The sequence below is a fragment of the Salarias fasciatus genome, chromosome 17 (genome assembly GCF_902148845.1).
Source record: "Salarias fasciatus chromosome 17, fSalaFa1.1, whole genome shotgun sequence".
NCBI classification, from domain to species: domain Eukaryota; kingdom Metazoa; phylum Chordata; class Actinopteri; order Blenniiformes; family Blenniidae; genus Salarias; species Salarias fasciatus.
Genome location: NC_043761.1, coordinates 19,081,229 through 19,098,130, shown reverse-complemented (window position 1 = coordinate 19,098,130; position 16,902 = coordinate 19,081,229). Strand labels below are relative to the sequence as shown.

The 16,902-nt window shown below is 42.0% G+C and overlaps 1 protein-coding gene and 1 long non-coding RNA gene across 5 annotated transcripts in view; both read left to right on the top strand.

Annotated features, from left to right (window-relative positions):
- Window positions 1-16,902, top strand: part of LOC115403856 (NXPE family member 3-like) — a 46,905-nt gene that overhangs the window by 20,701 nt on the left and 9,302 nt on the right. The window lies entirely within an intron of this gene.
- Window positions 10,945-14,736, top strand: LOC115403890 (uncharacterized). The gene is made up of 3 exons (XR_003933259.1): window positions 10,945-11,631; window positions 13,899-14,018; window positions 14,121-14,736. It is a non-coding gene; the product is annotated as an uncharacterized LOC115403890 (long non-coding RNA).

Here is a 16,902-nt window from a genome sequence, read left to right as displayed (position 1 = left end):
CTCCGAGAGCCGAGCAAGAAAATACATCAACACACACAAACATTTATACTGTGCAAGAAATCATTCATCCCCTCTGTAATAACTGTTTTGAACAGGCCAAAATAAGATGTACTGTTCTCTGTGGTTGTGTTTGTTTAAATAAGTGTTTTTGTTTTTTGGTTTTTTTTTCATGTGTGATTGAACAGGGTTAAAGACAATTTTCTGTTCAGAGTAAAGAACAGACAACAAAGTTTCAGTCTATCAATGTATCAATGATAAAAAAAACCAAGCAGCATCTACTGGTAATCTTTTCATATGATGCACACCCTAACGGGAAAGAGAAATAATTCCTTGAAATTCTAAACTATAAATCATGTAACCTGAAATTAACTGAAAGCATGAAAACTATTTTTTAATGCCAGCAAGTGACTGAATGGTTGTATCGAGCATTGACTTCAAATGTAACCAGACACATGAAATGCGTCTCACAGCATTACTTGAAACTTTCACCTTGGATTTACTTCAATAAAGACAATTCTTGACGTCAAAGCATAAGGTAGGATTATTCTACACCATTGCATTTTATTATTAACCGTGTTTAAAAAAAAAAAAAAATGTTGCGGGTAATGATCAAGATATGTTTTTGTTTGTGTAAACTATTGAAAAAAATGATTTCATTTGAGATTTGAACCTCTTGTTTCAGTGGTTCATTGAGATGTGCCATGGGGGTACCTGGTTGAGACACTTTCTTAATGTCTCAACAATAAGAAATATTTATTCCATTTGAAAGGTGGCCCAGAGGTTTATTCTTCATCCGATTCAATCTATTTGAACAGAGAGAAAGAGAGAGACTTTGATTATGTGAAGGGCTTTAAACCTCTTTCAGAAGCCCAGCGTCTCAGGATTCTGCTGTTTGGACCACCAGGCTCTGGAAAGTCCAGCTTCATCAACTGTCGACAGCGCTCTACGAGGAAAATTTAAAGTCAACCTTCAGCAGCCGCCAATTATGCTGACAGCGATTCACTAAAAAAGTGTGAAGAACTTATAACTTGGATACTGTTCATTATTTACATAAAGGTACAGATCAAAACACATTCAGGACTTTCTCCAGTATTTTCTTCAACTTAAAGGCAGGACAGTTACTTTTTACTGCAACCAATTAATAACAGAGAGTCAAACAGACAAAGTGATCAATTGAAATACTACCTACTGCTAAAAGGAAATGCTAACATTGTCATCACTTTTTTTTTTTTTACTTGCAATACAGAATTTAGAAAATCCAGAAAACAAATGCTGGATTTTTTTAATCCTCTTGTCTTCAACGACACTATGGGTATTGAGAAGGGCTCTGGGAGAGGAGTTGATGTGTTGAACTTTGGTCAGCCGTTATGGCGGCAGACAAGCCATTGTTGGCGAATGTGTGGTGGTTTATTACTTTTATCTAGTGCTGGTGAGATTGTTGCATTGGAATGAAATCATTCACTCACTCAAGCTCTTCGTTCCATGTGGTACATCAGACACAAATATTTCACCACCCATCCCTGTACTGAACTTTGGCTTATGATCTGTCCCATGACCATAGGCGGCGCCAGGGTGGAGCTTGGTTGGGCTAAAGCCCCACCAAGAATTGTATTAGCCCTACCAAAAGCCAACCAAGAAAAAATAAACTTTTAAATCCAACAGCGCCACTGCGGTGCATGTAACGACATTAAGACAGGCATCTGCAATGACAGCTGAGCTGTCACTCATCGGGGTCCTGGGATAAATGGGGTACTTAGCTAACCTGGCCCATAGTCACCCGTGATTAAGTTAATGGGAGTAAGCTGGTCAAAACATGGACAGATTCGTTTTTGAGCGTCGCCGGATGGTCCATCATTTTGATGAACAGTTTGTCCTGCTTCTCATGGTTTTCAAGGAGCTTTTCTGGGTCACAAAATTCATGTCTGACCAGCTCCAATCTCCCGCTCTTGAGCTTTCATCCACAATAGAATTATCAGAGTCAGTCACAGCGACATTATCAGACAAACAGAAGAGTCGTGGAGTGAGATTTGGGACAGAGCAGCGGACCTGTGCACCTGTGATTTTTGCCTACAGTCAGAAAAACCGGAGGATTGAACTTCTGTGAAAATCAGCCTGGTGAGTTTAATATTGTATATTATTTTCCTGACTGCTGCGTTTGGTTTGCCTCCTTGATGCGCTCTTGCTGCCTGCATTCTTAATTTTTTGGAGCTGTGTTTAGATTCTTGGCTGTGGAGCGGCTCTGTGTTGCCAGATTGGGTGGGGTTTCTGCCAAATCAAGCTTCTTTATTGAACATGTCAGACGGGTTGATGAAATGATCATGTGTTTATGACGTGTTTTTTTTTTATTTTACAAATACGGTTTTAACGTGTATTTTCAACCGAGATGGCGGCTTGGGCTGCTTTCTATTGAGTTAAACAGGTTTCATGATAGATCTGGCAACCTCTTCCAGCAGACTGCAGAGGCACTGCAGGCGGTGCTGCGGTGATTCCGGACCGGAGACGGAACGCAGCCAGAACGGTTGTTCTGTTGTCTATGATTTTTCTGCAGGCCATACAAATCGCTCACTTTCAGAAGGAAGACAAGCTCTCCGCCATGCTTGATGTGCGTGCTCGTTCGTGTCGTGTCATGCGCTACGGAAGTCTCACATGGACAAAAGTGCGGCAAACGAGGAAAGTTGGCTCAACCCGGGGAGCGACCGTGTTCTCACTGCATCTAGATCGAGCCGGGATGTTGTTTTATTTTAAATATACATTCACATTGAAGTTCTGGCATTTTTTGGAGCCCTGCCACAATATGGGTCAGCCCCACCTCAGCCCCACAAGAAAAAATACTCTGGCGCCGCCACTGCCCATGACAGACTGTCTCTTTCAGGTCCTTCATCACAGTCCATCATCAGGTGGTTTTTGGCCTCTTTTCTTTCCCATGGAAACTTTGGGTATCCTGTCATGTATACAGGGGCTTCAGTTACTGGCAGACTCAACCAGACCAAACAGGTTACAGGGGAGACTAGGACAGATGGCAAAACAGCAGAACCTGGCTCTCCAGGTTGGGAGATTGGACATATGAGATAAGCCCCCAGGAGATGTACAGGATGTGAATATGAGCATAGCGCCCCGGGACAAAACTCCATTAACAGCTAGCAAAGACTGAGATATTACTCATTGTTATTTCAATTCATTTTTTGATACAGTACAACTACAAATAAAGCTTTGCAGAATAACAATGTGTTTACAGCTGCAGTTCTCAAACTGGGGTCCCTTTACCCCCAGTAGTTAGAGAGCCAGAGCTTTAGGATGTATGTATATCTATTGAATTCAATTCAATTCAGCTTTATTCATAAAGCGCCAATTGCATCATTGTCATTTCTAGACATTTTTACAGAGAGAACCCAACAGATCCACATGAGCAAGCACAGATGACTGTGGAAAGGAAAGAGTCCCTTTTAAAAAGAACAAACCTAAGCAGAACCAGACCCAGAGGTGGCAGCTTTCTGCTATTTCGGTTGGAGTGAGGGGACAAAGACAGAGAGACAGGACAGACAGACACAGAGACAGATTTAAAAAAAAAAAAGTATTTACATGGTCACTAGTGGGCGCTTGATTTTAAAACGTACCCCATGGTCGTAATTTAGGTATGAATTAACGACCACTGTGGTTGTTTGAGTTGGAGGACTTGTTGCTTCATCAAGTGGTGCTGAGTCTCAGCCAGCAGAACTGAGAAGAGCTCAAGCAGCATTTTCAGAATGCTAACGAGAAGTTATTTTGTAACCTGAAAGAAACCGAAAGCATGAATTGTGCTTTTTAAATAGTTGTACTGAACATCAAAACCAATATGAACAGCTTCAATTCAAATTCTCACCTTGTATTTAGTCATAAATATGTTGTTTAATTTTGGATTTAAATTTTGAAAAAAAATGGTTTTCTTGTTTCATCTTTGAAATACCGATAGGGAAGATAGAAAAACCTATTTTCTTTCAGTGAACCACCAATTCGAAGAGTCTGTTGATTTGATATTTGTACATTTTCATTTATTTCTGAAGATACTGTACAGGTCTTTAAAAAAATGAAGATGTGCCAATAATGGTGAACAGCACTGTATGGAATTATACAAATAACATTATTTTACTACAAGTGTTGATGTGTTTTGTAAATGCTGACCTTTTTTAATTTTCAGCTTCTCCCTGGCAGCACCTGTGCCAGACCCAACCACAATTAAACTCCAACCATAAAGGACAAAGTTCATGTCCTGGTTTGTGTTGTTAAAGTCAACACAATAAACCTGATGGAGGATGAAGTGGTTAACAAGATAAAGGAGATCAAAGAGGAAGCCTGGGCCTTCAGTGAGTCGTGACAGCCGTTTTAGAAATGTCCATTTGATCACAGGTAGGAACTACAACACTGCCGCCTGCTGATGTTGGTAACGATCATCACTCTGGATGAACCCGCTTGGTTTGAATAGTTCATCACTCGAGATTGTTGGCTGCTTTACACACACTGGCACACTAGTTATTTGCTCTTTCTTTTTTTTTTTTTTTTGTCTCCTGATGACATGCAAACAGTTCTTTCCAGAACAGGAGAGGAGAATTTTAGGCTGTGCTGTTCAGGATGAGAAAGTTTTCCAAGCTTTATCACAGAGAATGGAGGCTCACAACTTCACTTTGGGCTGAGCAGAGCCACTGACGAGTGACTGCCGGAGAGTGAAGTGACATGTTTGCAGTCGCGTAATGACGTCACGTACCTGCATCCTTACGCGACCGCTCACAACCCTACCTACATTCAAACCATGCCAACTGCAGTGGGGACAGGCTACAGATAACATGTACATGAACCTGTACTGTTCACGACCAACTTGTACTGTACCGCACCACCAGAAGAGGTGCTGTGGAAACAAGGCTTTAGTGTCAGCTTGGGGCCTGTGACTGGTAGAGGCTGCATTCGTGCCCACACTCTCCATGGCATCTCAGTTATGTACTGAGTCCAAGCTTTCCCTACCAGGTCAAACAGCATTTGTGCCCTCTCCGCCTGGCCTGTTGATACCAACTGTGGCTGTTAGCAATGTGATTAGCATTAGCCTGTAGCTGTTGCCGAGGAAAAGGGCGTTCACTGACTTTTCCCGACTTATTGGTGCTTATCCTTTGTGTTGGTGACATGACCATGGTTGGTGAAGACCAAATTTACGCTCTTCCCCTGGTTTATGGGTACCAATCCTGTAAGGCAGCAATTAGGTTACCTTGTAGCCGCTGCTAGTGAAGGCAGTGTTTGAAAGCTCTTCCCCCGGCGAATTGGTACCAACCCTGTCTGTTTGATGACATACCGTAAATCCTCTAATAATGACCTGTATTCCATTGAAAGCCCGTCTCCTTTAATGACCGGGTGTGTCTTTGAAGAAAGTTCGTAAAAGCCGCCTCCAAATACAAGCCGTTTTTTTTTTCTTTTCTTTTTCTCTGTGAAGCTGCATGGTGCTGTTCTGACAGTAGTCTGTGCTACAGCGCCAGTCCTCCTGGTATGGCGACTGTGTGTATTACACACATCCGGTAAAAATGGTGGAGGGACAGAAAACATTAAACTGGATGTTGAGATTTAATTTTTCACATCAATTGAAAAGAATAAATTAGGTCAGTACATTTTACTGGGTTCAAAATTACACAAAAGATCTTCCTGCTCTTTTTTAAAATTTTAAAATACAAGCCTCTCTCTTATACATGCCTCCTTCCATTAAAAGCCTGGTGCCAGCTGCAGTTGAGAGAAATAAAAGCCCCGGTTACTATAAGAGGATTTACGGTAATCAGCATTGTTTGGTGACGAGTGACTGGTGAAGGCGACATTTGCACCCCCCTTTTCTAAGCACATGGCATCTCTATTGAAAGGGTGGAAGGAAGAGAGAGCGTTGTAATGCTTTTTCCCTCTCTTGGACGGAGCTTCAGCTAAACTTTACTGTGCTCTGTCTTGCATTTGCTGGGTAGGCGTTGTCTGTGCCCCCTTCCTTCGTCTTATCACAGACTTGGCAGAGGTACAGTCCCATTTGCCTGGATGGTAGTCTACCACTCCCCAGGCAGAGATGAGCTGTAGGTCCGGTCAGGGTTTTCTCTGGGGCCCCTAGGGGCCAACGGGCCAGAGACTGAGGTGCGTGATCCAGTTGTTGGTATTTTTTCCACCAGCAGCCCAGTGTCTTGTCTACCCATGCGCCAGGCCTCTGGGAGGCTCAACTTTGACCCAAGGGTGCAGGCAGTAGTTGTGATGCCACACCCTGTCTCTTTGGGCTCTCTCTCTCTTACCAAGGATTTTCACCCGGGTTGTGGAGGCTGTTCCCCTCATGCCTCTGCAGTTGCAGGCCATGAAAGTGCTGCTGTACCTGGACAACTGACTGGTTTGTGCACCATCACAAGCTCAGATTATCTGGGATACCTCCCGCTCCTTGCCTATGTGGCTCAGTTAGGCCTCAGAGTCAATCCACAGAGGTCTTGTCTGAATCCCTTACTGGGATGACTTTGGACAACAAGAGGTGTCCAAAGCCATCCCATGGAGCCCGGCTATCCTCTTGCAGGGTGGACGATGTTCTTCACCTCCTCACACTTTTCAGTACACCTGGTCGATCAACCTTACTTGCCATGCCTGACGGGAAGGTACCTATTCATTTTGTTACACAACACCTTGGCTGTCTTCCACATCAAACACCGGGGTGGTCCCCAGTCCGCCCAGCTGCTACAGAGCTCTCAGCAACTTCTCAAGTGGGCTGACTCCTGTCTGGCCAGCCTGCAGCCCATGTATCTTCTGGGGGACCTGAACCAGCTCACAGACTCCCTCTCCCATTGAAGTACTCCACCATGACAGTGGCACGTCCACCCAGAGGTGGTACACGCAATTTGGGGTCTTTTCGGCAGGGCAGAGGTCAATAACTTCCCCTCAGAGGAATTCAACCCAAGATCCACTTTGTTTCTTCATGGGGGAACCCACCAGCCAGGACAGGCTGGTACACCCTACACCAGGGGTGTCCAAAGTCGGTCCTCGAGGGCCACAGTCCTGCATGTTTTCCAAGTCTCACTGCTTCAACACACCTGAATCTCATGATGATTCATGGCCAAGTCCAGCAGAAAGCCAGATAATGAGCCTCATTGCAATCAGCTGTGTTGAAGCAGGGAGACACCATACACTCTAATAAGGAATTTGAGCTGGGTTTAGACCGTTGCGAGACAGGTTAGTTTTACCCTACCTATAATCTGTTGTTGCAATAATAATCCGCCCCACATTTTGTGGTCCCGATCTGGACGACTCTAGCCCCTGACTGCACCTAGAAATTCTGTCCACGAAAATTGTGAACAGAGCTGATGAAAAAGGCCAGCCCTGCCAGAGTCCAACACCGCAATCAGGTTGGACTTGCTGTCGATGTAAGATTGTAAATGGGCCCTCTGGAATATGCCCAGTGTCCAAATTAAATTATGGAATGTGGGCCTAAAGTAGGGGTGAGCCGAACACTCGTTTTAAACGAGTACTCGTTATGGATAATGCATTTTTTTCGAATCCGAGTATGACCCGAGCATTGTCAGTCATTATTCGTACTCGTGCTGATGCGGAGATCCTCATTGGTCTTTCATTCTGCTCCATGCTCGACTGAGACGACAGGATCCTTGTCAGAGAAGCCAATCAGTGCTGGTAAATTAAAAATTAGGTTTTTTTTATTTCGTTGTAGCATGCATTTTGCCTGAGGAAAACCTTTTAAAGTCAAAATGTCGCACGACTGTTCATGCTCGTTTTTTTTTTTTTTTTTTTTCGGGGGGTTTTAAGTTTCGTTTTCCCTCGCAGTTTTGTTTTTCCTTTTTTCTCTTATTTTTCATATTAATTTGGGCTTGTGCTCCACCGGGAGGCTGTGATCTGTGGGAGAGAGATGATAACTGGACCGAGGTTCACTACGATCGGTGCTGCAGCCGCGGACATGACCAGGAAGCTCAGCAGGGGGGATCAGAGATTTTCCGGGACACCGGGGAGATTCCGGCGGGGACCGTGGGGGGAGGCAGTCCTAACCCAGGAAGGCCTGTTCCTTTCCTTGGACTCCAGCTGGAGTCCAGACAACAATTATAGAGAAGCTGTTATGTAAATTCATTCATACACTTAAGAATATTCATGTTCTGCCTCAATAAAAATACTTGTTCTGTAAATAGTTCTTTTACTATTGTGACAAAAAAAAAAAAATTCAACCTTTATTCTGACGCTGTTGTGTGAATGAATAATAATTTATATAACTTTAAAAATGTTCATGTTCTGACTAAAATAAAAACTTGTACATTGTATCATTGAAACGGTTCTGTAAATAGTTTTCAAATAAAGAACACATATAGCAACTTCTGAGCAATCCATATCAATTTCAGACTGAAAATAGTGTGCCAATTTCTGCCCCACCCCATTTCCGGTTAAACCACGCCCACTTCCGTTTTCGGCCACGCCCCCTCCGAGTATAGATACGAATACAGATCATTTGGATGGGTAAACAGATACAGATAGTGGTGTACTCGCTCATCCCGAGCCTCCAGGTCCATATTCCACTATGGAATATGAACACCCCTCTATAGAAATTGGATCCCCAAGTTCACACTCTGCTATGGAATATTCTACAATTCTACAATTCTACAATTTCATTTAGCAGACGCTTTTGTCCAAAGCGACGTACAACACAAGCAAGAATATAGACATGAGAAAGAAGGAAACCATTAGTAAATGCTTCAATTGCTTCAATTGCGATTGGTCAAGGGAGTTGCCATCAAGTTGACCCGAGGTCCACATTACCATTGGACAATGACTGCTGGGGTACCTACACTGAGCTTCTTTCCTTTCTCACTCACTATTTTTCATGATTATGTGCATCTGACCTTTGTCTCTCTCCTGGTCTATGCTCTCTCTCTCTCTCTCTGTCTCTCTGTCTGTCTGTCTGTCTGTCTCTCTCTCTCTCTCTCTCTCTCTCTCTCTAATAGTCTCATGATAGGCAACATGACTGACCACAGCAGATGTTTTTGAACAACTTTAAACAGACATCCCTCAAGGTTGTATTTTACCCCCCATTCTGTCTGTGTACACAAATCTCCTGTAACAGTGAAGGAATGACTCTTTTAAAACATGCCGTCAACATGACTCCAGTTGCTCACCTGCTGGACAGTACTGCTCTGGCCTGTTACCAGCAGACAATCAACAACCTGCTCAAAGTTTCTGATGAGAAATTCGATTGAGATTAACATCTCAGAAACAAGGGAAGTGTGCTGTGGGAGCACAGGTGGATCTCTCACATCCAGTTTTACATCCCTCAGTATTCAGGGTCTATCTGTCCAGCAAGTTAAAGTTTTTAAACATCTTGGAACAGAAGTCAACACGATACTTACTCTGTGTAAACTGTGTGGTTATTTAACTTTGATGTTTGATGCTGATTGTTCTATGCATAGTTCATTACTATTGGGTTTGTTATTTTCAACTATTTACTGCATTTTCATTTTGTGGTAACAGTATATTTTATTTCAGATTTAGGGGGATCAATCTAAACAGTGGGTAACATGTTAGATTATAAATTATAAATAATGCTATTCATTGTTTTGTTGGCGTATGGAAATTGCTGATGAGGGAGGGACCATTTATGAAGTTGCTTCGAGGGCCACATCGGGCAGAGCTGGCTCTGCTTGACAATTAAAGATATGTAAATGACACATCAAAACGTAGCTTCACCACTCCATTAGGGACTGTCTGTGAGAGCGAGAGAGTCTCTGTCATACATAAGAACAGGACAGCGTGCGTGCATGATAGTGTCTTGGTTCAAGTATGCCCCCATGTGATCACTGGGAGAAGTAAAAACTCGTAAGTGGATAGAAGAAAAAGTTAAGCGTTCTTCTGGGCTATTAGGTGCATCAAAACAGAAATAACACATCATTTATGCTTCTGTCTTGCCTATCTTAGTTATCCTTTTAATACATCGTGTGGCATGTCAGTGTTTATTCATTTTGCTGATCGACTGAACTAAATTTAAAACACACTTTATAAAACTCATTGGATATATATTGAAAAAAAAACATAATAATGTAAAACTGAATGTTAAGCACACATTGATTCACATGAGACAGGAAATTGTGGTATCGGATAAAGAACTGCGCTATGGATCCACACCTGGAAATGCAGGTATTGATCAAACTTGGATATAGAGAAATATTCAGTTGAACACATATGGGATTTGTAAAGGTAGAATTTCACTGCATTTGATTTTAGCAAAAACACAGGCCCCAACAGGTTAGTTCCGGTCACCAATATTACAATGGGTTTTACCCAAGCGGCAACCTCCACTCTTAAAATGAAGATATTGCAGAAGTGCAAAAAAATCTGTCATTCCAGGCACATTCCAGCAGGGGGAGATAATGTTTCAAAAAAAGCCCAGGTATCTTTGGAACCCATTCAAAAATGTTGATTTCCAGAGTGCAAATAAACATATAAATCACCCAGTTTCAGAACATGAGAAACATGTTTGTGAAACATGTGAAAATATGCACAAGATGTTCAGCTTTTTTTTTTCTTTTTAATTCACTCATTGGTTGTTTCTTTGCATTTTGGTTATTTCCATTTAGGAAAGTTTGAGAGTATGTAATGTAGGTGAGAAAAATCACAAGATGCAAACATGCTGGCTGCAGAGGAGGAGGATTTAATCAGCTTATACTTCCTCTTACTCCTTTTGACCTTCGATTACCTTGGTTCTTACCCTGACATATCTGATGTTATCAGGTGTGTCCTGATGAACCCAGGTGAACATGATCAGATAAGACTGAAGCGCGATATGTCAATCAAAATTTAAAAATATGACAAACAACAATCATATCATACATGAGAATACATGTAGAGGGTGATATGTGGGACCAGTTAAACTGCTGAACATGAGCTGTTGCAACAACTATATATTATGAGAATGTAGTTGTCGGAGTGTGTTTCATTGCCTGGGAGTTGTTGACCTACTGCTGTATCAGTGAGAGGAGGACTTTAATGACAGAGGGTGGTTCCTGCAGCACTGCTTTCTGTGTCTGCCTCCATTCTATATATGGCTTCTTTCAACTGAACTTCAAATTCAATCAGCATGATAAACTCTTGGATTTCATTGTTTTGTTTTTAACCAGGTTCAGCCAAGGCAACACACACTGTATTCTTTTTCCACTTCATAGATCCTGAAATTGTTGCTTTTCACTGTGCTGTAAAGACCAGGTAGGTCCCTACATTCTTTTTGCCCAGCAGGGGTGATTAATTATTGTTGTTCGCTGTCATTTTGGATGTCAAACTTGGGTCACTGGGTTAAAGTAATCTGAAGTCACGTTGTTGTGACTGAAAAAAAAAAAAAAAAAAAACAATATTTGATCTTTGGACCCTAGTATCCAGTTCGGGGACGCTATAGAAGGGGGTGCAGCACACGCCCTGGGGGGGCAGAGAGTAGTGACGTCACACGCCAACCTTTAAGACGTCAGTCGGAAGAATGAAGCCGTGGAGTTGTTGCCAGTGGGAGCTGTGCCATTTGGATTTATAACTTTGTTGCCCATTTTGGTCCACTGGATCAATCTGCCAAAGAGCTGCTGGGCTGGTGAGGAGACACATCAGGGACCAGAGGACTGTGGATTATTTGGGATTGTGAGTAATGATCTACCGCCGGCCCACTCAGTCGGTCACCTGTGGGGATGTGCGCCTCTGATTTGGGGAACTTTGGGGGGGAATTTGGACATCCAGCGAGCATTTTAGGTTTGTTGCTTGGCATACCACATTGTGCGGCGTTTTCTTTAAATGTATTGCAAGGAGGGCTCGAAGGAGTGGCTGGTATTTTGTTTGAGAGTATTTTTATGTTCGAATAAAACACAGTTTTTAGGCTCAGTTTTTCTGTTTCTTGTCTGTCTGGTAATCATCCCTGCTTGTGGGTGTATATCCACCCATGACCTTATAAAAGCATAGTGACAAGATCACTTTGGAAAGACCTGGTGAATTTTTCCTCTTCCTGTAAGAAATTTGTGGTTTGGATGAGTTTCTATTCTAAAACTTGACACTAGTGTTGCAGAAGTAGGTTGAATAAACAGTAAATTTGTATTAATTTTACAGGATTTGAAGTGTGATTCTTATGCCTTCTGAAAAAAAAAGCTGGTCGGTGGACAAGTACAAAACTTGCGTATAAATTTAAGCATCACAGAAGTGAATCATCTGTTAAAAAAAACAGTTTGTACAGATGTCTTCTATACAGAAAAGTAGAAATAGCAACATTATTGATGGCAATCTAAAGATGAACCGTGTTAAACTTGATGAAAAGCCAGATTAATATAACACAGTCCAAAGGACAATCAGACATTAAAATAATCAAGATTAACCTATTGTACTAATCAAACAATGTAACAAGTTAAAGACTTTTGATATCATTGATATTTTTTATATAACAGTGAAAACTTTATTAGAGATTTTTCATTATCCTTCTGTAAATACCGGATATGGTGTTAATGATGGCGGGGCTTTAGTTTTTTATCTGCCTGTGTAGGTGTGTTTTATGTTTACTTATCAGAACAATGAGGTAACTGAATGAAATATTAGGTCTGGATGATGTTTCAAGGTCAAGATATTCTCAACACATTTGGGCTTGTTTTTTCTGTGGAGTTGCATTCAAATGTCACGAGGTTGCAGGGTGTGTTGTTTGCTCATTTTGGGAAGAGGCTTCTCTTTTAGAATCACTCCTGGAACTTGTTTTCATGTTAAGAGGACAGACAGACAGAGGCAGACGACCGACGGTCTGCAGGTCTTTAATCCTCCTCCTGTGTTAGCTTTCTGTTACCATCCCCGGTGTGTACGGGTTAGTTTCGACCCGTGTCTTAAATCAGCTTTAAAATACACTAACAACCTATCATCCAGTTATGTTTGTCATCTGTTTGTTACCTTGATAGGCTTCCTTGTCCATGAAAATGTTGGGTTTAATAGTTTTGGTGTGGGTTTCTGGGCCATTTTTGTAAAATCAGAATACCTCTCGATTTCAATAAAAACAAAAAATTTACTCAAGGGAATCATGTAATTAAATAAAAGGTTGTTTTGTTACCTGATTATTACTGAGGAATACAGAACACATCTCTGACATTAATTTGCTTGATTTATTTTTTCAATCAAAAATTAATCACTACATCTATAGTGTTATGGGTCAGTTCCGACCCGTACATATTCTCTTCACGAAAATGCAAAAAAAAAAAATAATAATAAAAAAAAATAAATAAATAAATGTCAGCAATACAACTTCAATATAGTGTCCGCCCCACTATGACAGCAGCACCGAGGGGAAACGGAACGGGTGAGCAGTGGCAGCTGGCAGAGGATGTCCTGAAAGAGAGCAGGACAGACCACAGCCCAGCAGAGATGGGCAGTTAGGGTCCCCGTCCCCACTGGCATCACCCCAGAAGTGATTCCTTCGGTCCCAGCTCCATGCGGTAGGGCGCAGCAGACCAGGGACTGCATTGAATCAGATGATGAATGACGCTAAACTGCAGGCAAATTTAATAAAAGTGAGGGCTGAAAGAGTCATGTCAGATCATAGGAAACTCTTTAAATCAGCTTGGTCTGCATACTGGATCACCTGCAAAGGAACCTGACAACAACATAGGGCACAGGTCTATGGAATGAAATCCCTATCAAAATTCAAGAGCATTTAAATTGATTTGAGAGCAGCATTTATCTATTTCATTCTCGGATTTCGTGACATTGTCTCTCAGAACTCTGCTCTCGCACTCAAATTTGCTCTGTCCGTGCTCAACTGTGTCCTCGCACTCGGTACGATGCTGCTCCTGCAGATTTCCTGTGCTCACACTCACACTTTTTTCATTTTCACCTTGTATACCCGTGTTTTGTCTGCTTTAAATTTGTTCTTTTCTTTTCATCAGATGCACTAGGAAAATACAATCCATCATGGCAGAGCTTGGAAAGGATTTTTGATGTCTGGCATCATCCTTCTGTTCTTGAGTCTGTTTGTCTACATATTTTATTATATCGACTTTCTGGAGGTGAGAACCGAGTAAGCATTGAGGATCCTGTTTGAATGTGTTTAAATCAAGCAGAAAGGGAAAAGCCTCAATTAACTGAGAATACCCACTTTGGTTTGCCAGTTTCAGAAAACACCGCGCCTCCATTCAAGAACATAAGTGTCTCCAGTGATCCAGGCTCGAATCAGAACTCCTGCACCTTCCGATGGTTGTCTCCCCAAAGAGATCCAAGAGGAAAACATCCTTTTAGATTCCATAGCTTGGCCAAATACTCCATCTGTGTCAACTTCTGTTTCCCTGGAAGGCACCAGCAATGCAGCCCGCAGCAAATGTGTCATTCTCCCAAGGCCAGGAGGTGGATCGTGGCTCGTGGGGGATCAGCTGGAGGTCATGATCAAGATGTTTGACTTTAAGGGTCATCCAAAGAATCATGGAGGAGATTTCTTCCTGGCTCGGCTGCACAACCAGGCTCTTCATGCAGGTGTGGCAGGTCAAGTGGTGGATCATCTCAATGGGACCTACTCTGCTGTGTTCTTCTTACCCTGGGAAGGAAAGTCAGACCACACCAATGCAATGTCTTACTTAGTAAGTATACGTCAATAAAGAAGAAAAATATAATAATTATAATGATAATAATATTAATAATAATAATGGTAGTCATGGTATTAATAACAGTAATAGATATGCTTGTGTATTTATATCTTCATGTATGTAAGTATATATAGCAGTGAAGGGAAAAGAAAAAAAAAACGGAACTGGATGTATACAAATGTAATATGAAATATGAAAGGGATGGGGCTTATAAGTTTATACTTCTTCCCATTCCTTTTGAATATATTTTTATATGTATGTCAATTGTGCAACAGAGTGGCTGTACCAATACGGAAACATGTATTCAATAAACTTCATTCATTCATTCATTCATTCATTCATTCATTCATTCAGGTTGAGGTAATAACTTCAGTCTGGTCTTTAATCTATTTTGAGGTTAGCTTTATTTCAGTGACCGTACGTATAACATTTGTAATAACACCAGCAGAGAGAATAATAAGATAAGAAATGACAAAATGTCAATGAGTCAACATCCCCCTGAAAAAAAAAATACTGCCTCGCTACATGCATGGAGAAGCACACACACACACACACACACACACACACACACACACACACACACACACACACACACACACACACACACACATCCCATCCCTGTTTATGACTGTTTACATAGGAAAATGAGACTACATCAAGACATCTGTGTATTGATGAAGTCGCTACACAACAATGTGCAGCAACTCCACCCGCCCCCAGACCGGCAGTCATTGTGACAGATCGTCAGAACCTCAGATACCGAACCTCTGGGGTTGTGAGAGCTGACCGGGAGTAATGAACCGCAATCTGGTCGCTTAAATACTCAGTCTTCAGATCAAGATGTTTGACTTTAAGGGTCGTCCCAAGACTCATGGGGGAGATCTCTTACTGACTCGGCTGCACAACCAGACACTTGGAGCAGGTGTGGTAGGTCAAGTGGTGGATCATCTCAATGGGACCTACTCTGCTGTGTTCTTCTTACCCTGGGAAGGAAAGTCACTGGTTGAGGTAATAAGTTCAGTCTGGTCTTTAATCTATTTTGAGGTTAGCTTTACTTTAGTGACCGTAAACATAACATTCGTAATAATGCCTGCGATCATGTAAGCCCATTTCCACTAGATTCTACCTGGCTTGAATCGACTCGTTTTTGGGCATTTTCACTGGGTGTTGTCACCTGACACCACATGCTTCTCCAGGACCTACTTGGCTGTGGTTCCAACTTGGCAAGCTGAGTTGAGCTGAAAATGTGAGGTTGGCAGATTGACGGCCACTGATCCACCACGACATGATGTCAGGACATGTGTTGGGAGAGTGCCTCATCCATAACAGTCGACCTCGCTATTTTTAAAATACAATCAACTTCAACATTCATAATCAGAGCTTGGTGCACAGAAATCAACTCTGTGGCACAAGGACCGATGACGTATTCAGTGGAAGCTACACAGAGTGAACCACATAGGTTCTGTGCTGCAGAACCTAAGACATGACTTGATATTCAGTTCACCTCGCAATGACTCCACCCACACAGAGATGATTGTTATATGCTGATGTGGTTGTATTGGTTAGATTACACCACAACCATTATGGATTCCGGTCTGGGACGGGAAGCAAGTATTGTTGCTTATTGCTTCACCTATTTAGCAAAAGGTTTGTGGTTGTTTGCCTGACTTTTTATCTTCTATTCTCGAACTATCCAGAGTTCTCATTCTCTGTGATTTTAACATACATGTTGATGATGTCTCAAATAATTTTGCCACTAGTTTTATTAACATCACATAGTCTTTTAACCTTACACAGCATGTTTTATGCCCTACACATAATGCAGGGCACACTCTGGACCTTGTTTTTACTTTGGGTTGAATATTGATTCTTTAATTCTTGAGGATCTTTGTATTACTGATCATAGCTGTATTTTATTTGATCTGTCTTTTAATCTGGATTCCCTACCCTACCGACCTACCTTACGCTCTCGCATCCTTAATCACCTCTCTGCAGGAAAATTTGCTGCTGCATTTTGTTTGATTCATATGTGAACTGTGATGCTGACACCTTGGTACACTCTTTTAATGAATATTGTCATACTGTTCTGGATCACGTGGCCCCGTTCAAAACAAGACGGTCCCCCACAACCAAGCCCGCCCCCTGGATTAATGACAGTATTTGCTCGCTGAAGAGAGACTGTCAAAGGGTTGAGCGCCTATGGAAATCCACTCAACTGCATGTTCACTATCTTTCTCTAAAAGAACTTTTCATGTCTTTTAATAATGCTGTGAAGGAAGCCAGAGCTGCGTATTTCTCCAGGCTTGTGTCAAAT